Source organism: Uloborus diversus, chromosome 4 (genome assembly GCF_026930045.1).
Source record: "Uloborus diversus isolate 005 chromosome 4, Udiv.v.3.1, whole genome shotgun sequence".
Taxonomy (NCBI): Eukaryota; Metazoa; Arthropoda; class Arachnida; order Araneae; family Uloboridae; genus Uloborus; species Uloborus diversus.
Genome location: NC_072734.1, coordinates 69,422,773 through 69,442,534, shown reverse-complemented (window position 1 = coordinate 69,442,534; position 19,762 = coordinate 69,422,773). Strand labels below are relative to the sequence as shown.

Below are 19,762 nucleotides of genomic sequence, written 5' to 3'. Positions count from 1 at the left end.
CTAAATAAAAATACTGATTGTTGGAATAAAAAAGCAAAATTATAAGGCTTAGTTAAATGTGTTTACTATGACTCAAGAGCTTTTACAGAAAACCAATGTGATGACATTGATTTCTGATGCACTGAAAAGTTTGCTGTTTCGTGAACAGATTTATACCATAAACTAAATTTGATCAAAATCTGACATTGCTTGTTCTTGCACCAAGATACAGAATATAATATGACTTTGATAAGAATTTGAATAAAATTACCGAATGCCATTTTTATTTTTTCCTAGTCTTGTACTCCGGTGAAATGTTGATGGAAAACCGTTAAAAAAAGATACCCGAAAGGGTGAAGGGACGCATACAGTTTGCAGAATTAATAGTTTTCTTATGCTTATGAGGCAGGGCCTCTGAAGCAAACAACATCGTTTTTTCCCTACGGAGTGGGATTTTTTTCCCTGAGTGAGTTCATCTGCTTCGGAAAGGGGTTCTGAAGAGGTGAATGGTTCATCATTCGTGGGTTAACCGTTACTGAGACTTTTGAACTTCAATTGCTACTTATTCAAATTTAATTCGAGTAATTGTGTCGTAATAATTTAATAGCAGTAAGTTGACTGGGTATTTTTTTTTTTTTTCATTTCATTCCTCAAAGACTAATTTGCATATTGTATTTAAACATGATCGCAATCCCGACTCGGGTCTGGATGTACTTTCTCTGTCCTGTCCTTGTCCTTTCTTTGTGTGAATATGTTGTTATGCTCCGTCGACCCTATAAACGAGTCCTTATGCATGTGTGTACTGTGGAAGTCAGACTTCACACCAAATTAAGGTACAGTTGGAAAAGTGAAGCAGAGCACCCCAAATTGCTAGCCTAGTTGGCACAAGACAACAACAACTTGATCACAAGAAATCTCTTCCTGCGGATCAACTCCAATGTGAATGTATTCATTCAGCTTAATCAATGTGCTATGTGGCAAAAGTATGTTGAACAACATAAATAAGTTCTGTAAATAGAGCGTAGGCCGTTAAAATAAGTATTTGACGATGGCGTTTATATTTCAGCAGAAATATTTTTTTTAGATTTTAAAATATCATGTTCATAACTTCAAAATACTATTTATTCTTGTTGCCTTATGGCCTTATTGCTTCAGAGGAACAGACATAAATTTGAGCGTATATTTTTCAAAGTATTCGAACATGACAAATTAGGCAATTTTTACTTAATTTCACAATATTTTCAATTTTATTGGATAACTATTTGCTTGCCAGGAAGCGCAGCCCCCTCCTCACAGTCACTCGCCAACCCCAATAACTGCGTAGTTTCATTTCCCAATCAGAGCTCACTTTACCTGTAGATCGGTTGGGCTACGGTAACGTGGTCGCTGGGAAAGACGAGCGGACTATTTTACATTTTAAATGTCACTTTTAATATAGTTTAATGTTTTTTTTTATTTTGTCGGAAGTGGGGGGGGGGGGGCATTTTAAATTTTAATGGAATGTTTAGTAGTTTTTTGTAGCTAAATTTTAGCCAAATTTTTGCATTTTAATAGGACATTTGAAATGATAAGCTGTGGCACCAGGAGTTTTCAAAACTTGTCACAACCACATTATTGTAACAGAAATATTTTAGCTTATTCGCCAACTATCTAGTTCCAGCATTATTAAAAAAACTAAAAGCCCTAAATGTTCATGATCATACATATTTAGCACATCTTACATACATTGCAGTACATTTTTATCAGTTAATCTATTTGGATTAGAAATTTGGACAAGCTATTCAAATCTTCGTATTTTTCTTTTTGAACCTGAAACAAGATCTCGCAGAATATTCAATAAAGTCTCGGACACTTCAGCCAATCACACAGTCCATCCCCGTCAATTTTCGAAATTTTCAACACCCGTGCCCTTTGCATACAGCAAATCAGCTTGGATCGAATTACCGCTAACCCCATTTCCATCTTTCTTCTCTGGAGCACGATAGCGCAAACAAGGGCTTCCAAGGGCCAAACTGCCAAACGGTTGCTTAGCCGGGTCAACTATTGATCCGGCCTCAAAGCCCAATATAGACACACCGGTCAGCAAGAGAGCAATTGACGCGGCGGGGGGCTTCCCCTAGTGAGTGGCCAGATAGGGTGGACAAAGGAGTTCTCAATTCATTGCCTGGTCAGATGGCCATTTTGCAGTTTGAAAGTTCGAGACTGAATGTGCTGTTGAGGAATATGATATGATTCCGAAAGTGCAAGCGACTCTGCGGGACCTACTCCATGTAGACAACTTTACGGAAAGTATCGACAAAGGCTTGACGCCTCGTGGCCGATATTCGAATCCAATAACTTTAGATATTTGAAAGAGCAAGAAATGGGTGCAAACGTTCTAATAAAATAACTTTTAATACTTCAAAGAACAAAAAAAAAAAAAAAGAGTGCAATAATTCGAATACATTACATTTTGATATTTGAAAGAGCAAAAAATGAGTGCAAACATTCGAATGCAATAAATTTTGATCGTTGAAAAAACAAAAAATGAGGGCAAATATTCAAAGACATTAACTTTTGATTTTTGAAAGAACAAAAAGAAGTGCAAATATTTGCATAGCATTATTACAGATACGATAGCTTTTGATGTTCGAAAAAACAAAAAATGAGTTGTGTTGGAACATAAAAATGTTGGAACATAAATGTATGTTTGGAACATAAAAATGAATACCTATTATAACATAACTACCGACCACTATCTGTTTGCAAATGCTGTGAACCGTTGATTGCGACCACTTGTGGGATGTAGAACGCCTAGTAGATAAATATAAGATAATAGAGGTTTATTTTTTGCGTGATTGGCACGAGAATATTAATCCAAGGTCATAAGGTGTCGTCCCGTGGCATAGGTGCTAATCAAGTTAAGATTTAATGAGCTTAAATATAATTATCTAAAGCTTATGTTAGAGTTTAAAAAATTATGGTCGTTTAATTCGTTGTTGAGTTATCATGTTTGGAACGAAGCAAAACATATTGCAAAATATCAAAACTTCAGAAATTGAATTTAAAGTTCTAGAAACAGGGAGCTGTATGACGGAGTAGAGAAGCATCTCAAGAACATCCCTTATAACTATTGAAATGTTTCGATCAATAGCAAGATCTTAGTATCGTTTAAAAGCTAAAAGAATAGGAAGTATTTTGAAGCTTTTTTTTTCTTTGTTTTTTTTTTTTTTTTATTTAATGGAGCTCCTTTGGAAATATGTTAGCAAAACACATATGAGCAAAAAAAAGCACATTTTTTTTTTTTTTACAGTTTCATTTCATTTTTGCAGCTTTCGTTTTTCTTTGAAGACCTTTTTTTTTTACCAATTTTCTTCCTTAATTTTTGAAAAAAAAAAAATCAATCTATCTTACAATAAATAAGATATCTGGAGTGTTAGGTTTTGATTTATAATATAATGCTTGGAAAACTGACTATCCCTTTCTATAATTAGATTATACTTGAAATATTTTAAAATAATCCCTAAAAACAATACTTTTTTTTCGTCCATTATACATGTTTCTTGTTGGAGCCTTTGTAATTTCACATTGTGCATTGAAAAGATAAAATGCATGTTAAAGCAAATGTCTTTTCGTATTAAATGAATGATGTAAAATGAAGTAAATGTTTGATTTTGAAAGTCAAGTAACTAATTTTAAGGATTAGAAATTATGAAATTAAGTATAATGTTAATTATTTCAAAGAAAACAAAACCTGCTTTTTTTTTTTCGAAATGAGGGCTAGATGAAAAGAGAAATTTATCAAACCTTTTCGAAAATTTCATAAAAATTGTCTTTCATATTTTTTTAAAACATTTCTTTTCTTACCCCTAGTTATTTCACCTGTTTTTCATGTTTAAAATACATTAATCCTTAGACGTTACAAAAAAACAAAAAAAAAACAAAAAAAAAACTAGTGGCTTAGAAATATCAATGGGGTCGTTTCCAAAATTTTAAAAGTATTTTTTTTCTGAAAGAGCATTTAAACTAAAGATTAATATTTAAAAAAAATTAATTAAATCGGTGCGCTTCCATTGTTTATACTTCTGTCATGTGACATCGTAAATGATGAAATGCCATTCAATGTTGCCATTCACAGAACAAAATATTTAATTCGCATCTTTACTCACATGTATTGGCAACGATATGGTTGGTAGCAAGCGTAGAGCGCAATTTTAATTCGCTGCTTAATTATCATAACGTGGAAACGTAGTAGAAAAATGCACCAAATTGCATCATTTGTGACGTCATAAAGAGAAGACCACGCCTTGTTTGAAAACTCGAACATTTAAAAAATTAATTTAAAAAAAAACTGTTGGGAAAATAAAAGTATTTTCTGGGTCCATGTAATTTTTTTTTTTTTTTTTGCTCATTCTATCCATTTCAATGACTAAAAGTAGTACTTTTGACTGAAGGAAACCACCCCATTGAAGTAAATGGAATAAAATCTTCTTTCGCCTCGTAAATATTTAAAAAAAAATAAAAAAAGACAGTAAAGCAGTTGATGTATTCTGTGAATGGAACACACCCATCGGAAAAATATCTGGCTAGCACCCGACATTTCTTTTAAATTCGTACAGAATAAAAGACTTGCTACTCCACATGCTACTTTGCGAAATTGTGTTTGTAATCTCACCTAACAATACCAGAAGAAACTTTCAACAAAAGAAAACAGCAATCTCAAAGAACTTGTCCATCCCACTTAGCAGTTAAGAACCATCATCCGAGGATATGGTTACAGTTTACACAGATCAAGATTCCAGTTCAGAAGCACCGTCCACAGATACAGTTACGGATAAGGCCACCGCAAATGTTATCTGGAGATGTATCTGGATTTGATAAAAAGATGAGATAGAGATTTGATGGGAGCGTTTTCTGTGGTGAGTGGGAACGGTTCTGAGGAAGTCCGAAAAGGAGAAAAGCTGAATCCTTACATTTTCAACGCCGATGAATATACGTTATTTTTTCGTACAAAGAAACTCTTGAGGGTAAATGGTACTTGTCAGAAACATTTTAAGTGTTGCAGTTTGTTAGGACATGTAAAAAGTTTAAATTTTGTTTCCTGTGATTTTAAAGATGGTAATAGTATGGAAATTTGGTTTATTACGTTGAAAGAATATAGTAAAGTATTTTTTCAATACAGATTTCTCGTAACTTTTTTTTCCCATTCGCCGACCGAATGTCATGGACGGCAAGATGCACTATGATTCATCATTAACCAATTTAGGAATGAAAAAATTTGAAAAATAGAATTTTAGAAGGATTAAAGAAATAAGACCAATTGTTCTAAAGGAGTAACTACTTTTTTGTAAATAGATTACACAGCGGTAGGAAAAACCCATAAAAACTTTTTTTTAATTTTCCATGGAACTATCTTTTCGCTATATTTATGTTTTTATTTTTGAAATAGTACTTCTCCATTAAATCAAACGATACATATCTTTTTAACAATTAATAGGAAATCAACTCAAATAACTTTGTCACTCATACACCTGATTAAGTATTGCACAATTTTTCATTCATCTTCAATTAAATATACATTAATTATTTATTTCTCTAGAGTTTAATTAGTAACTAATCGTAGTTTCAAATGAGAAATACATAACTTCTTTTCGCTAGTTTGGAGAAAAAACAGGCTCGATACTTTAAATTGAAAGTCATTTGGGCAGCCAAAGATATTATTTGATTTAACTGAAATTTTGCATGATAGATTAGCTTAGTAAGAGACAACTTTATCACATAAAGAAGCTAGAATTTTCTTACTTTCGTTTTTTTCATTCCATCCTACTGCAAGGCAGTGCTATAACGATAAAAAAATGTTTAAGGGTTTGGAGAACTCAGAAAAGGAAAAGGTGGCTTGAAACCAATTTGTATCATTTTTACAATAACAAACTAAATATTTCGGGATAGGTTGTTCTCCCCTCCCCTCCCAACTACAGCACTGCATACAGAGATTGTTTACACCTTTCCATCCTCTCAAAAAAATTCTAAATGCACCGTTGCTCCGAAATACGTGCTTAAATGGTGCTTTTAGCAGATAAATTAATTATTTCCTTTTTAATTATCAAGTCCTTCAATTAGCCAACATCTTATCTTTACTAATAATAAAGCTGAAAGTCTCTCTTTCCGGATCTCTGTCTGTCAGGATCTCCCTCTGTCCGGATCTCCGTCTGACAGGATCTCTGCAACGCGCATAGCGCCTAGACCGTTCGGCCGATTTTCATGAAATTTGGCACAAAGTTAGTTTGTAGCATGGGGGTGGGCACCTCAAAGCGATTTTTCGAAAATTCGATGTGGTTCTTTTTCTGTTCCAATTTTAAGAACAAAACTATCATAAGATGGACGAGTAAATTACGAAATTATCACAACGTGGAGTGGAACCGTAACATGGGCACAAGCCAACTGGCGAGATACGAAATTATCATAACGTGGAACCGTAACATGGGTACAAGTCAATTGGCGAGAAAATTCACCATATATTATTTGTAAATATACAGGCGAACCAAAAGACCTTTTAATTTTTTCAATTACGGGCAAAGCCGTGCGGGTACCACTAGTTCTCCAATAAGGAAAAATTACCAAGGGTCATATCCACCTATCCTCCCTTTCAACTTCTCCTCGTAACTACTAAGTGCCCCAAACAGAAGCTCTCCCCCTTTAACAAGCGTGAGGACCCCATCTGCACACCTTCCCCGCCAACCCTTTGATGACGCCGCGTCAGCCGACACAACTGGAGTGAGAAAACATGCGCCTGGACTCTTCTTCTTCCAGAGAAGAAGAAAGAGCAACTGTCTTCTTCGGGCTTCCCAGCTCAGCGGGTGGTTGCCTGAAGATGATCCCAAATAAGACAGCTCTCATCTTAGAGCATTTTGCAGGATGTAAGAGGAACCATGAGCCACTGCACTTATAAGAATGCTTTCTGCCATAAATGATGCTTATTTTTATCTCCTTCACAATGAATCGAATTGCACTAAGCTTATTAAAATGGGCACAGATGCTCAACTAGTATGGCTTACGATCTGAAAGGTCCCAATAAAGAAAAAATGCCTTGAATGCAGCTTGCGGTTAATTTGTCGGTAAGGTAATCTTATTTTAAATATTCTTAGAGTAGGCTAGCTTGACCAGCAGGGTCCGTCATTTTGAATTTTTTCAAAGGGAAGAGGACAAAAGGTACATGCTCAAAGTCAATTACAGCGGAAAATTGCAAACCCACGTCCACTTACAAGTAATTACATTATTTTTTCAAAGCCGGGGGGGGGGGAGAATGTCTCTGATCCTCCAAATGACGGGCTTGATGACGAGTAAAATTGAACACCTAAATAGAATGTACAGTTTTTGTACAATATTTTTCTCAGCGTATTAATAAAAACATTACAAAATGCTTTGATAAAATCCTAATTTTGGTTTTATTTGCTTTTTAGCTTAAATTACAAATGTAATATTCAACTTCCTTATAAAGAAATAAATATGTTAAAAAGTTTTTGATTTAAATTTTTAAACGTAAAAGTAAAATTAATAATTTGTATTTAAGACAGGAAAATAATTGTTAACTTATAATAATTGCTCAAAATGATTGTCTTTATTGAGCTGAAGATCTACAGTTTTAGATAGCTTAAAAATCTAATAGGCAGTGCCAATACCTTTGAAAATGGTAAAACGTTTTTAAAAATTAGAACAGGATGAAACCCATCGGAAAAGTAAGAAAATATAGTAAAATTAATAGGAAAAATAATTTACAGGCGATCTGAGTTCGGGAAGGGGGGGGGGGGGGAGGGTTACGGGGGGAAATCGGTTTATCACGATTTCTGGTAAAACTACTAGTCTTATCGAAAAAAGTAAATGACAAAGTTGTTAGTAATAAAAAGAACTACAACTTTTGTTTTTTCACTTTTTTCATAAAACCTCAAAATTTCTGCGAAAAATTCAAAAAACCAACGTTTTGGTTTTTTATTATTATCTCCCATAAAAACAAGATTTTTTTCACGAAACTTAGCGAAAAGTTACTTTTTAAGTCTTAAATACACTGCAATTTTTTTTATTTAAAAATTTTATTTTTTCTTCTATTTTTGATTTAGTAAAAAAAAAAGCATTGTAATTTTCAATCGAAAAATCTCACGTCAAAATATCTGATTTTTTAAAAAAATTACAGCGTGTTTTTTCGTTGGAATCTCTACTTTCTGGTAGTATAAAAAAATATACACAATAGTATGGGACATTTCGCAGAAAATAAAAAACAAAACACGAAAAAGTTCGAATTTGAAAAAAAAAAATCATCATTACATAGAATTTTAAGTTATTTATTTAAATTTACGCTTTAATTACGCAAAAAGTGTAAGTTTCCATGTTAAATTGCTTAAAAAATTGAAAATCCATGGAACATAGAGATTGCAAAAAACACGCGAAATTAGTTAAGAAAAATCGATAGGGTCTGGTGGGGGAAAGTGGTCAATGGGGTAAAGTGGTCATAATTCAAATAAATGGCTATAGCTTGGAAATTAAAGTTCGAATGAATGTGAAAATTTTATTTTAGGGTAGTGCATTTAGGAACTATATTTTGAATACAAAAGTTTACAACTGGCAAAATTTTATTTGGTAAAAAAAAATATTTTGTGTGAATATGAAAACTCTTAAATTCTAAACACCTTTTTTAACTTCCTTGAGAAATTTTGTTTGTTACAATTATGAACAGATTGACTGTACAGGATGCTTCCTACATGTCTCAAGAATTCTTACTCATTTGCAGTTAGCTGAATCTATTTTGAATAACTTTTTAGAACAATTTAAGTAAGATGGGGTAAAGTGGTCATAATATTAGGCTTAAACGAATATTGTTCTTTTAAAGTCACTTAATCTTTAAGTATAAGGCAGATATAAATTAAATATTAATTTCACTTAATATGGATTGTTTTTACAATAAACAGTATTAAATATACGAGTATATGCGTATGCATACGCATATACTCGTGTAGGCACGTATATATATGTATTCACATAAATGCACCAATAAGCACGTATTTGGGTATCTGCAAGTATTTTTTATCTATACAGATATACATTCGACTTTCATTAGTAGCTGCGCCTTTGTTGCGATGCGTTTATTAGAGCTACTACAGGCCGTAACTTTTGACAACTGCTCTAAATATTTCTTAAAAACTAAAATGTCGGGTAAAATCATCTTTGTGTAACAAATTTGTGACCTGTTTTGCTAACGTCAGTTTCTGACCTTTTTTTGCATGTAGCGCGTCAGCGACCATAAGTTCCTTATGATTCTTTGCTTCTTATCATCCCCTTTTACACCACTTAGATTTTGCAAAAGATCTTGGATTCATTCTGTAAGCATACATGTATATTAGCGGATATACTCGTGGATATACGTGGATACATGTACTGGTGTATACACGTAAATGCACGTATATACGTCTAACGGGTATATAATCGTGTTTACACGTAAACATACATATATACTCGTGCTTCCATATATATTTACGTGAGTAGACACGTACCAAACACGCACTGGATATATCCACGAATTAACTCGTGTATACCCGTATAAGTATGTATGTACACTTATATGTGAGTATATACGTCGACTGTACACGTATATACTCAGGTATGCACGCATATACTCGAGATACAAGTGCAAAACATGCATATGATGTTCGTTTATACGCGTCTATGCACGCCTATATTCGAGATACAAGTGCAAAACACGCATATGATGCTCGTTTATACGCGTATATACTCGCATATACACGTGATACGTATATACTCGGGTAGACACGTATACACTCCTGTGGTTATCACGTATACATGCTTATATACTCGTGTATACATGTATATACTTGAGTAGGCACGTGCATGCATCTGATGTATACATGTATCTATTCATTTATGAACATGTTTACTCATGTCTACACGAACGTATAGTATACTCGTGTATACCCGTATATACTCGTACATATATTTGTAACTATAAAAATAACCGAAATATACAAAATTAGGGTTGTTTGTAACGGTTTTGCAGTTTTTTTTAAACTATGACCACTTTACCCCATGCTATGACCACTTTCGCCCATCTCATGGGGGAAAGTGGTCAAAAATACAAAGGGAAATGAAAGTGTTAAAACTACTTAAAGCAGTATTTTTTTTTCCTGAAGTGCAATGTACCGTGTTCTTTAGTAATGCAATGTAAAATAACAACAAAAAAAGTTGAAGTGTTTAAAGAATTTATTGTATTTATTATCCACCTAAGTTGAAAACCTACGATTTTATGACCACTTTACCCCACCAGACCCTATACAAGCAGTATGATAATGCGCTTTTACTGCAACTAAATCAGGCACATTTCTCAAACGAAGTATAATGTTTTTATCGAAATCATTCTGTGTGTTTTGTTTTTGAATATGCTGTAATGTCTTTTGTGTTATCTCTAGTATTGTTGTTTTGAACTTATCGTATTTTTTCTTTTGAAATATTAAAAAAAAAAAAAAAAAAAAAAAAAAACATGAGATAGGAAATTAAATGTGAGAGTGTCTTTATTATTTTTTTTTTCCTTTCTTTGATTTTCTGTCTTGAAGTACGAAACGTAGCTGTTGCAGTCTCATCATTACATTGACTTTGACAAGTTCGATGAACTGAAGCTGATGCTAAATTCACTAATTTTTTGTGTTTCTTATCTACACTTCTCTTCATGGTGACGTCAGAGCATTAGTCGATCAGTGATATTTGCTATTCTATATGTGAGGATAACTTTTTACTTGAATGGTCTATAGAACATTGTAGCCTTCAGAAAATATTTCGTACAGAAGAGGCAAATGGCCTAGAAATATCTGGGGCTTACTACCTGCTGATAATTTCGTAACAGCTACTAAAATCGTTCGAGCAATGAACAACATCATTTATAAACATAAATGTGCAGGTTAAGTTACTTAAAGTAAATCGTGACGAATTTACTTATTTAAAATAAACTTTTGGAATCTACGAGTACATAGTAGGGTAAATACTACGTGTATTTTAATTTAAATCAATTAGCTATAAAATAAAAGTATTATTCTTTTCTTTCATGAATAGTATGTTTAACGTAACATAATCTAAAGAAAAATTGAATGATACAGAAAAATGGTCGTTTTTTAACCAAAAATTTGTTTCATACTTTTCTTTTTAATGTACCCGAACATTGAATATGTGAAGTTATTCAAAATAACAATACAAGAGATAACACAAAACAAATTACAGCATATTCAAAAACAAAACACACAGAATGATTTCGATAAAAACATTATAGTTCGTTTGAGAAATGTGCCTGATTTACTCGTAGTTGCAGTAAAAGTGCATTATCATACTGCTTGTATGTCGACTTTTGTTAACTAATTTCGTGTGTTTTTTGCAATCTCTATGTTTCATGGATTTTCAGTTTTTTAATTTAGCAGTTTAACATAGAAACTTACATTTTTTGAGTAATTAAAGCGTGAATTTTAATAAATAACTTAAAATTTTACGCAATGATGATTTTTTTTTTCAAATTCAAACTTTTTCGTGTTTTTTTTTTTTTTTTTTTTTTTCATTTTCTGCGAAATTTTCCCAAGTTTTTGTATATATTTTTTATATTAGGAAGTGGAGATGTCACCGAAAAAAACTCGCTCCGATTTAAAAAAAAATCAGATATTTTGACGTGAGATTTTTCGATTGAAAATTACAATGTTTTTTTATTAAATGAAAAATAGGAGAAAAATAAATATTTTAAATAAAAAAATTGCAGTGTATTTTAATACATAAAAAGGTAACTTTTCACTAAGTTTCGTGAAAAAAATCGTTTTGTTATGGGAGATAAAAATAAAAAACCAAAAAGTTGTTTTTTTTTTGAATTTTTCGTATAAATTTTGAGGTTTTGTAAAAAAAGTGCAAATGCAAAAGTTGTAGTTTTCGTTATTACCAACAACTTTGTCATTTACCGTTTTTTGGATAGGACTCGTAGTTTTGTCGTAAATCGTGATAAAACGTCCCCCCCCCCCCACCGTGAATTAACCATTATAGCAACTGTATTAATGATGAAAATAAATAAAAAATATCATGCGTAGACGTTTAGATAAACTACAGATTACAATGCGTTTTTTAAATTTCAAAATGATGTACCACTCGTGTTTTCTTGGAACTGAAATATAGGGGAATGTGGGGCAAAGTAAAATTGCGGGGCAAAGTGAAATGATGTAATGTTTACCCTGGTTTCGGTTGTAATACATGTAGTCCATTCCAGTCAGGAAAAAACTGGTCCTGAAAATTAAAGCATATGATAGTACAGTGAAACCTGTATAAGTTGACCACTTGCGGTGCAGTACTTTGGTGGTCAACTTAGACAGGTGGTCAACTTATAAAGGGGGTAATGATTTTTTTTTTTTTTTTTTGTCATTTTTTGCACCATGTATTCATTTTTTGATTGATTGACACTTACTCTTTCTGTTTAATTCACTTTCATTGTTTAGCATTACTTTGAAAAATTAATTTAAAATGTTATTCAAATATTTTTAAAGATTATTTTCCCGGAATTAAGCATAATGTGTCATGCAAATTTAAAATTTCAGTAAATTGATCAAAAAAAAAAAAAATGAAAAGTTACTCATTTGATATTAATAGTTCCTAAAAATTCATAGCTTCTCAAAAATTACAAATTTTTTATACATTTATAACCCCATGATGATCTACTTTTCAACAAAATAACTCCTTATTGAAGTTGGCGCACATATTAGACACTAGTTTTAGAAATTCCATATGTGTCAGCTATTTTTCTCTGGCTTTCTCCCTTTTCAATTAATTTTAATATTTCATATCTTTTATCAATCTCAAGTTCAACTAACTTTCTTTTTGAAGCCATTTTATGTAAAACTATAACACAAAGAGCAACAAGTTGGAAACTCATAGTTCAAAAAAGCAGTTGAAAATGAAAATGTCGTATCTCTTAATCCCTTGCACCAGAAATACTGCAATGCAAGTAACTTTACTCTTTAGCACAATTCCATTGTTGCCATAAAATATTGCAACTGGAAAAAAATACTTTGTACTTCTCTATGGGGTTCTTAGTAGTTTTCCCATGTGGTTAAGCTCAAAAGGAGGTTTAGTTATGCTGCTGTTCCATTTAGTTAGTAAAATGCTGGTCTGGTATCAAAAATATTCTTGGAAAGCTTTAAAAAAAAAAAAAAAAAATTTGCTAAGTAAAATTTTAAAAATAAACCAAGTGGTCAACTTACAAAGGGTTTTTTACAATACTCCAAACCAAATTTGGTGTTCATTAGTGGTCAAGATAGACAGGTGGTCAAGATAGAGAGGTGGTCAAGTTACACAGGTACACAGGTTTTTCTTCATTATATAACATAGGACTAATTCCGTTCCTGACAAAAGCGGTCAACATAGACAGGTGGTCAACTTATAAAGGTGGTCAACTTTACAGGTTTTACTGTACAAGCAAATTTCAAAAATATATACTCAAATCATAATATTTGTTCTACTCGTAAGTCAAAAAATCAAATGTTAAATTTCTTGTTAGTAACATTTTAAGTATTAATTGAGACCTACTAATATTCGGTGCTGCATTTATTTTGTTCATATTAAGCTTATTTCTATTATTTCAAATATTTTGCACAATTAGTCAAGTAAATGCGAGCAAAGTGAAATAGTTCATTTGGTTTACTCATTTAATCATTTACTAAATCACTTAAGTATATTCATTTATTAATTAACTCATATACATTCATTCATTTAATAGTTCACTTATTTATCCATTCATTCACCCTTTTCTTGCTTATCCTCTATTTTATTTACTCATTTATTTCTCTTCATATATTAATTAATTAATTTATTTATTTATTAGTTCTGCTTAATTGTCTTTTAGACACTGTTTAATTGTCTTTTCTTTTTTTTAATTTATCCATTTATTTACTCATTCATTTGATCCAAAGTATTTTTTTCAATCAAATAGAAAATATTCCATTTGATAAATATTTATTTTTCACTTGCTCAATTTAAAAAAAAAAAAGTGTAAAAATTCCAGTTTTTTTAAGGCAAAAACTGCCAAAATAATAATAATAATGATAATAATGCTTCAATGTAAGTTTTATTAAAAAACACATTATCCTATCTTTATGCACTGTAATTTTGAAAAAAAAAATCCAATTTGTTCATTTTGAAACACTATATCATTTTAATTGCAGTATAACTTTGATCTAACCACATCCGATTAAACGATTTCCTCAATTTAATGGTATATTTCACTGGTACGGATTTAACTGAGTTAAATGCATATGCTCCTCGATTGAACGATATCCTTGATTAAAGGATAACTTTTTCCAATCCCTTGACAATCATTAAATCGAGGTTATATTGTATTTCATTTTGCCTCACCATTCAACTACTGTAAAAAACCTCACGTAAAACTTTTTTTTACTAATGATAATAAAAATTCAATAAGAAGAAATAAATTAATTTTTGTGACACGAAAAAACACATTCATCAGTGTCAATTCATCAACTGTGAAACGCGGTGTCAGGTTCTATTTTGCTTCAAATTTGACATTGACAAATAGATGTCAACGCGGCACTTCAAGCTTTTATTAATGGTTTAGTTTATTTACTGTTCGATATTGAAAGGAGTTTTCATCGAGAAATGTTAATAGGCGATATAATATTTGTATTGTGTCACTTTTCTATATAACTCGAAATTCCATTATTCCTGGTTTTGGGAAATATATTATTAAAGCTTACATACATTTCTGTAACTCAGAGACAGACTGACGTAAGTCCAAAAAATGAGATTTTCAGTTTGTTAGTGCATTATTTGTAGAATCCTATTCCGCATCGAGCCATGTGAACGCAATTCTAAAACAAAATCCTTTGTAATTATTTCCATTGTTAAAAGAGCGCGCGTTCCATCAATTGCAAGCACCAGACTAACGTTTTTCCTCTCTCCTTTAAAGTAGTGATTACGTGACTTACGTTGTTCTGGCTCTGAGGTACAGATTTTATGTGCAATATTTGACTAATTTTTTTAAATATAAATTCATGATTCAGGTTACAGTTTTAAAATTTTCAATTTCTTGCAGGTAGAAAGTAATGCTATTGAAATTGAAGCATAATAGCTAGATATTTCCGTTCTAATAATTAGGATGAAAGAGGGGAGTTTAGAAGACAATTTTTAGTTTTCTCTTGAATATATCATTTTTCATAGTTAAGTATTCGGACTGTCAACGCTTTATTAACTCAATGTTTGACTAATTAAGTTAGTATTTTTATTTTCTAAATTAAAGGGTCAAAAATTAAGATTCATTTAAATGAAAATTAAAGCCAGATGATAGATACAGGAGCTTACGGATTTTCAGTCATTATTAGATTTCCTTCATAATAGCAGTAATATGTATAATGGGGTCATTTCCAAAATTAAAAAAAAAAAAAAAATTCTGAAAGAGCATACTTAAAAACATAGATCTGACCATTTTTTAAATAATTTGACTAAATTTAATATTTTAAAAAAATTACTTAAATCGGTGCGCTTTCATCGTTTAACGCTTCTGCCGAAGACATCACAAATGATGAAATGCCATTCAGTGCTGCCATTCACGATCCAAAGTATTTAATTCGCATCTTTACTCACGTGTATTGGCAACGATATGGTTGATAACAAGCGTATAGCGCAATTGTAATTCGCTTCTTGATTATCATAACGTGAAAATGCGGTAGAAAGATGCGGCATAGTGCATCATTTGTGACGTCATAAAGATCACGCCTTGTTTGAAGAATCCGACATTTTAAAAAAAATAATTAAAAAATAACTGTTGGGAAAATGAAAGTATTTTCTGAGTCCATGTTTTTTTTTCTTCTTTTTGCTCATTCTATCAATTTTAGTGACAAAAAATACTACTTTTGACTGAAGGAAACAACCCCATTGCACCAGCAACAATAGTCATTACGATGACATTAGGTAAAAGAAAGGTTAATGGACAAAAGCTTATTTGTGTTCATACTGAATAGGACCACATGCAAATAATTATGGCTTAACCTATTAGAAGATGAATTTAATACTTAAATATTCATTACTGTTAATGACCCTTATTACAAATTATACGTGTTTCGTGTTGTTATAAATATTTGTATTGTTTTTTGAATATATATTTTACATGTTAGTTATGGGGGAATGACACAGAAACGTGTTCAAAATGAATTCGATTAACCAAAATATATTAAATAATAGTACAAATTTTGATAACAACTTGAAATACATCATTCGAATTTAATAGTGTTTCTAAAAATTAATTTTATAGTTTTATAGTTGAATGCTTAAGTATTCACAGTAGTTAATATACCTATCTGCAAAAATTCCCCTTTGAAAAATCGCTTCTTAGAATTATTTTGGATTTTTAATATATGTGCAATAGGAACTTATTCAACATGAATTCGATTTGTGGATTTGGAAATATTAGATTTTCAAATTCTTCATATTGATTGTTGACTGTCTTTACGGTTCAAAAATCTTATGAATAGGTGAACAAACATGATCACTTTCAAGCAGGGGCGGCATTTCAGCATTTCATTTGGGGAGTCGAGTTTCTAAAATATGTATTACCATAGTGCAGTACAAAACACACGTTAGCTAACAGGAAGTGCTCATAAAATCGGTTTAATATGAATAAAAATTAGTGTTTAGAAACAATTAAAATTTTGATTCGTTTTCTAATATGTTATCATACAAAACATCTCGATACTAAAGTTTTTATACCTTTTGGAAAAATTTTAACGCATGATTTTTGGAAAAACGGAAGAGCAGGGAATCGTGTTACTAATCTATCAGTGCCCAGTGTCAAGCTGTTTTGCCAGTACAGCTAAATAGAAAAGTTTTTTTTTTTCCATTGTACTTTGAAAATATACTCAGACATAAAAAAAATCTTTCTCTACTAGGAGTTGATTGGAATAGTTAAAGAATAATTGAAGTAACAAAGTTATGTATGAAAACACTTTTTTATATCTTGCTCTTCAAAATCACCTTCAGGCAACTTCAAAAATTGTGAGGGTCTTAATTTTTCATCATTGTATAATCTAGTCTCGTCGGCGCTCTCAGTTTCAATGAGATGTCATCTACCTCCAGCTCAGTTATTCACTATTCCTTACTGATGAGTCCATAACAAGGACGAAACTGCAGTTTCTGGATGTGATAACCGGTCTGTCGGTATATTGCTTGTAATTTTTCTTGCCTCATGCTAAAAATTTTACTCATAATTGAAAAATTTTATTTTTCGTTTTCAAAATCCAATCCAGATAATATAGAGCCAACCATACAGAAAAATAATTATCCCCAAATCTTGTGTTAATTTCATTCGAAACTGAATCTATAGTAGTACGAACGCACAGATCAATTGTAGATTGAACTGTGGCTTGAATAGTACAAAAATTAAGGGTAAATAATAAATTAATATCATAAATTAAACTCCCACATTTTCTATCATTCTGCTCAAAAAATTTGGGGGTGCGACCGCCCCCTCTTGACCCCCCCTATTTGCCGCCCCTGCTTTCAAGCTAATCCATCTTACCATGAGAATATTTGGTATAGTGTATGCATGTATATGTGTTAAAAACATTCAGTGCTTCTCACAACATCAAAGTTTGATAATACCGATGCTTTTTTATTTCTAAGAATGTATTATTATCAGCGGTATTTTAACATAAACTGTAATTTTTGAAATATTGGTGTTCATCGACTCTGTTTTGACAGTTTGAAAGCTTTATTAATAGATTCAAACATAATCACTGTCAAATCAATTCAACTACCAGTGGGAACACTTGCCGAAGTATCTGCAGTGTTTATTTTCAAAACAATATTCAAAATTTTGATGTACCAATATGTTTTCCAAAGTGTCGATGTTTAGTAATTTCGATATTTTTCGGTGAGATATTGTTATCATCAATGTTGTACCTTCTAACATCATCGATTTTGAAGCATCAGAGTTCCAAATATCGATTTAAAAAAAAAAATATCGATAGTTTCTCATCGTAGTCGCACCTCTACTACGGGTAACCAAAAATCACGTGCATAATTTATTTGTGAAAAACTTTCTGCCTGATATTTCATAGATACCGAAAATTTTTCTATGATATCCACTGATCGCGTATTCTAGTTAGTCCTCGAATAATGCTCCCAGATTCATTGTTCCCTTAATCCGTTAAAAAAGGGCTTAATCCTTTATAATGACAAATCGTGGGAACACGAAATCCCCGCGGGGCTTTTTAGCAGCATCACCTCCCTGACAAAACGTTCCAAATGAAAAGTAAAAAAAAATCTCGGAACAAATTGGCATGGAAATACGAAGGGGAATCGAATTTCGAGGTGGTGGGCGTAAAAGGGGCATTTTTTAGCCCTTACCGTAACGATTATTTTGTGACTGGATTTTGAATACTAACCAGATCAGTGAGAATTTTTAGTTTAATTTATTCCCAGGGTAGTTTCATTACTTTCTTTTACTATATCTCTTGTTTTTGTTAACATTTTTTTTCCTAACTTCTCTTTCTCTCTCTCTCTGTAAACCAGTAACAAATTTGAGAAAGTTTTTAATTCAACAAAAGAAATAATGGGGTTGTTTCCTTCAATCAAAAGTAGTACTTTTAGTCACTGAAATTGATAGAATAAGCAAAACAATATATATATATATATATAAATATATATATATATATATATAATAAAATAAGATGTTTGTGTGTGTGTGTGTGTGTGTGGCGCGCTTCCCGGGAAAACGGTAAGGCCTAGAAAGATGAAATTTGGTATACAGGTACAGTCTCTGCCGAAGATGTGCACCTCGAGCTTCGATTTTTGATATTTTAATTAGAAAAAAAATTATTTAATGTTTTCTGTGTTTTTTTGCGTTTTTTTTTAGCACTTTTTACCTCACAGACCCCGAACCAATCGCACCACACAAATTTTTTTTGTACTATAGTGTTGGAAATTTAATTTCAAATACGATGAATGAAAAAATTTTGAAGATAGAGCAATTTTTGTATTTTTTATGAATTTTTGAAGAAACCTTCAATTTACATTTTTTTCTGGGTTTTATATTTTTCTAATATCATCCTACGAGAAGTATCAAAGCCTCATTTCTAAAATTTAAGTTGGTAATAGTAAAAACATTTCACCCTCTTCAGAAGAAAAAAGTTCTTAAAAATACGCAATAGTTTTTTTTTTTTTTTTACAATTTTTTTAATGCTGAACACATCATGTCTTTCTACGCATCGGTCGAAAAAAGCGTTCTTCAATCTTTTATGCCTGTGACGTCACTACTTGGATTTCGATTCGATATTTAGGATAGAATCTTAATCGCAAACGATGTTTTTTTCCTTTTTTTTACTATATAGCTTACTTTTACATTTTATGACGTGATGACTACGTGTTTTTCCGGCAGCGCTTGCTTTTTTTTCTTTCTTTTTTTTTGTTTAATTTAGGGATTGCATTTATTTCTTTTTCCATTCCCCCCCCCACCCCCAAGCTGGACCTTTTGCTGTATCTATATTACGTTACATTTCATTGATGTGCGCATTTAATTCAATAAAAACAGCGAGATTTTTTTTTCTTTGTCACTTACTTTACTTCGTTACTTTTTGCACACAATGGGAAATTTTGGAGATAACTTTTTTTTGCTCTATTTAAATAAAAAAAAGCGTTTTTTTGAGTAATCTTTGTTTTTATTAGGAAATGAGCGGGGAAGTTCAAATAAATAGAGATGGATAAGAAAACTTAGAGA

General features: G+C 31.6%; 1 protein-coding gene across 1 annotated transcript in view; it reads left to right on the top strand.

The window, feature by feature from the left end:
• The first annotated feature begins 7,019 nt into the window (after positions 1 to 7,019).
• The window catches only part of LOC129221092 (neurogenin-1-like), a 118,340-nt gene continuing 105,597 nt past the window's right edge, over positions 7,020 to 19,762 (top strand). Inside the window, exon 1 of the mRNA XM_054855534.1 lies at positions 7,020 to 7,073. The gene's annotated coding sequence lies outside the window, so the exon portion shown is untranslated. The remainder of the gene's footprint in view (positions 7,074 to 19,762) is intronic.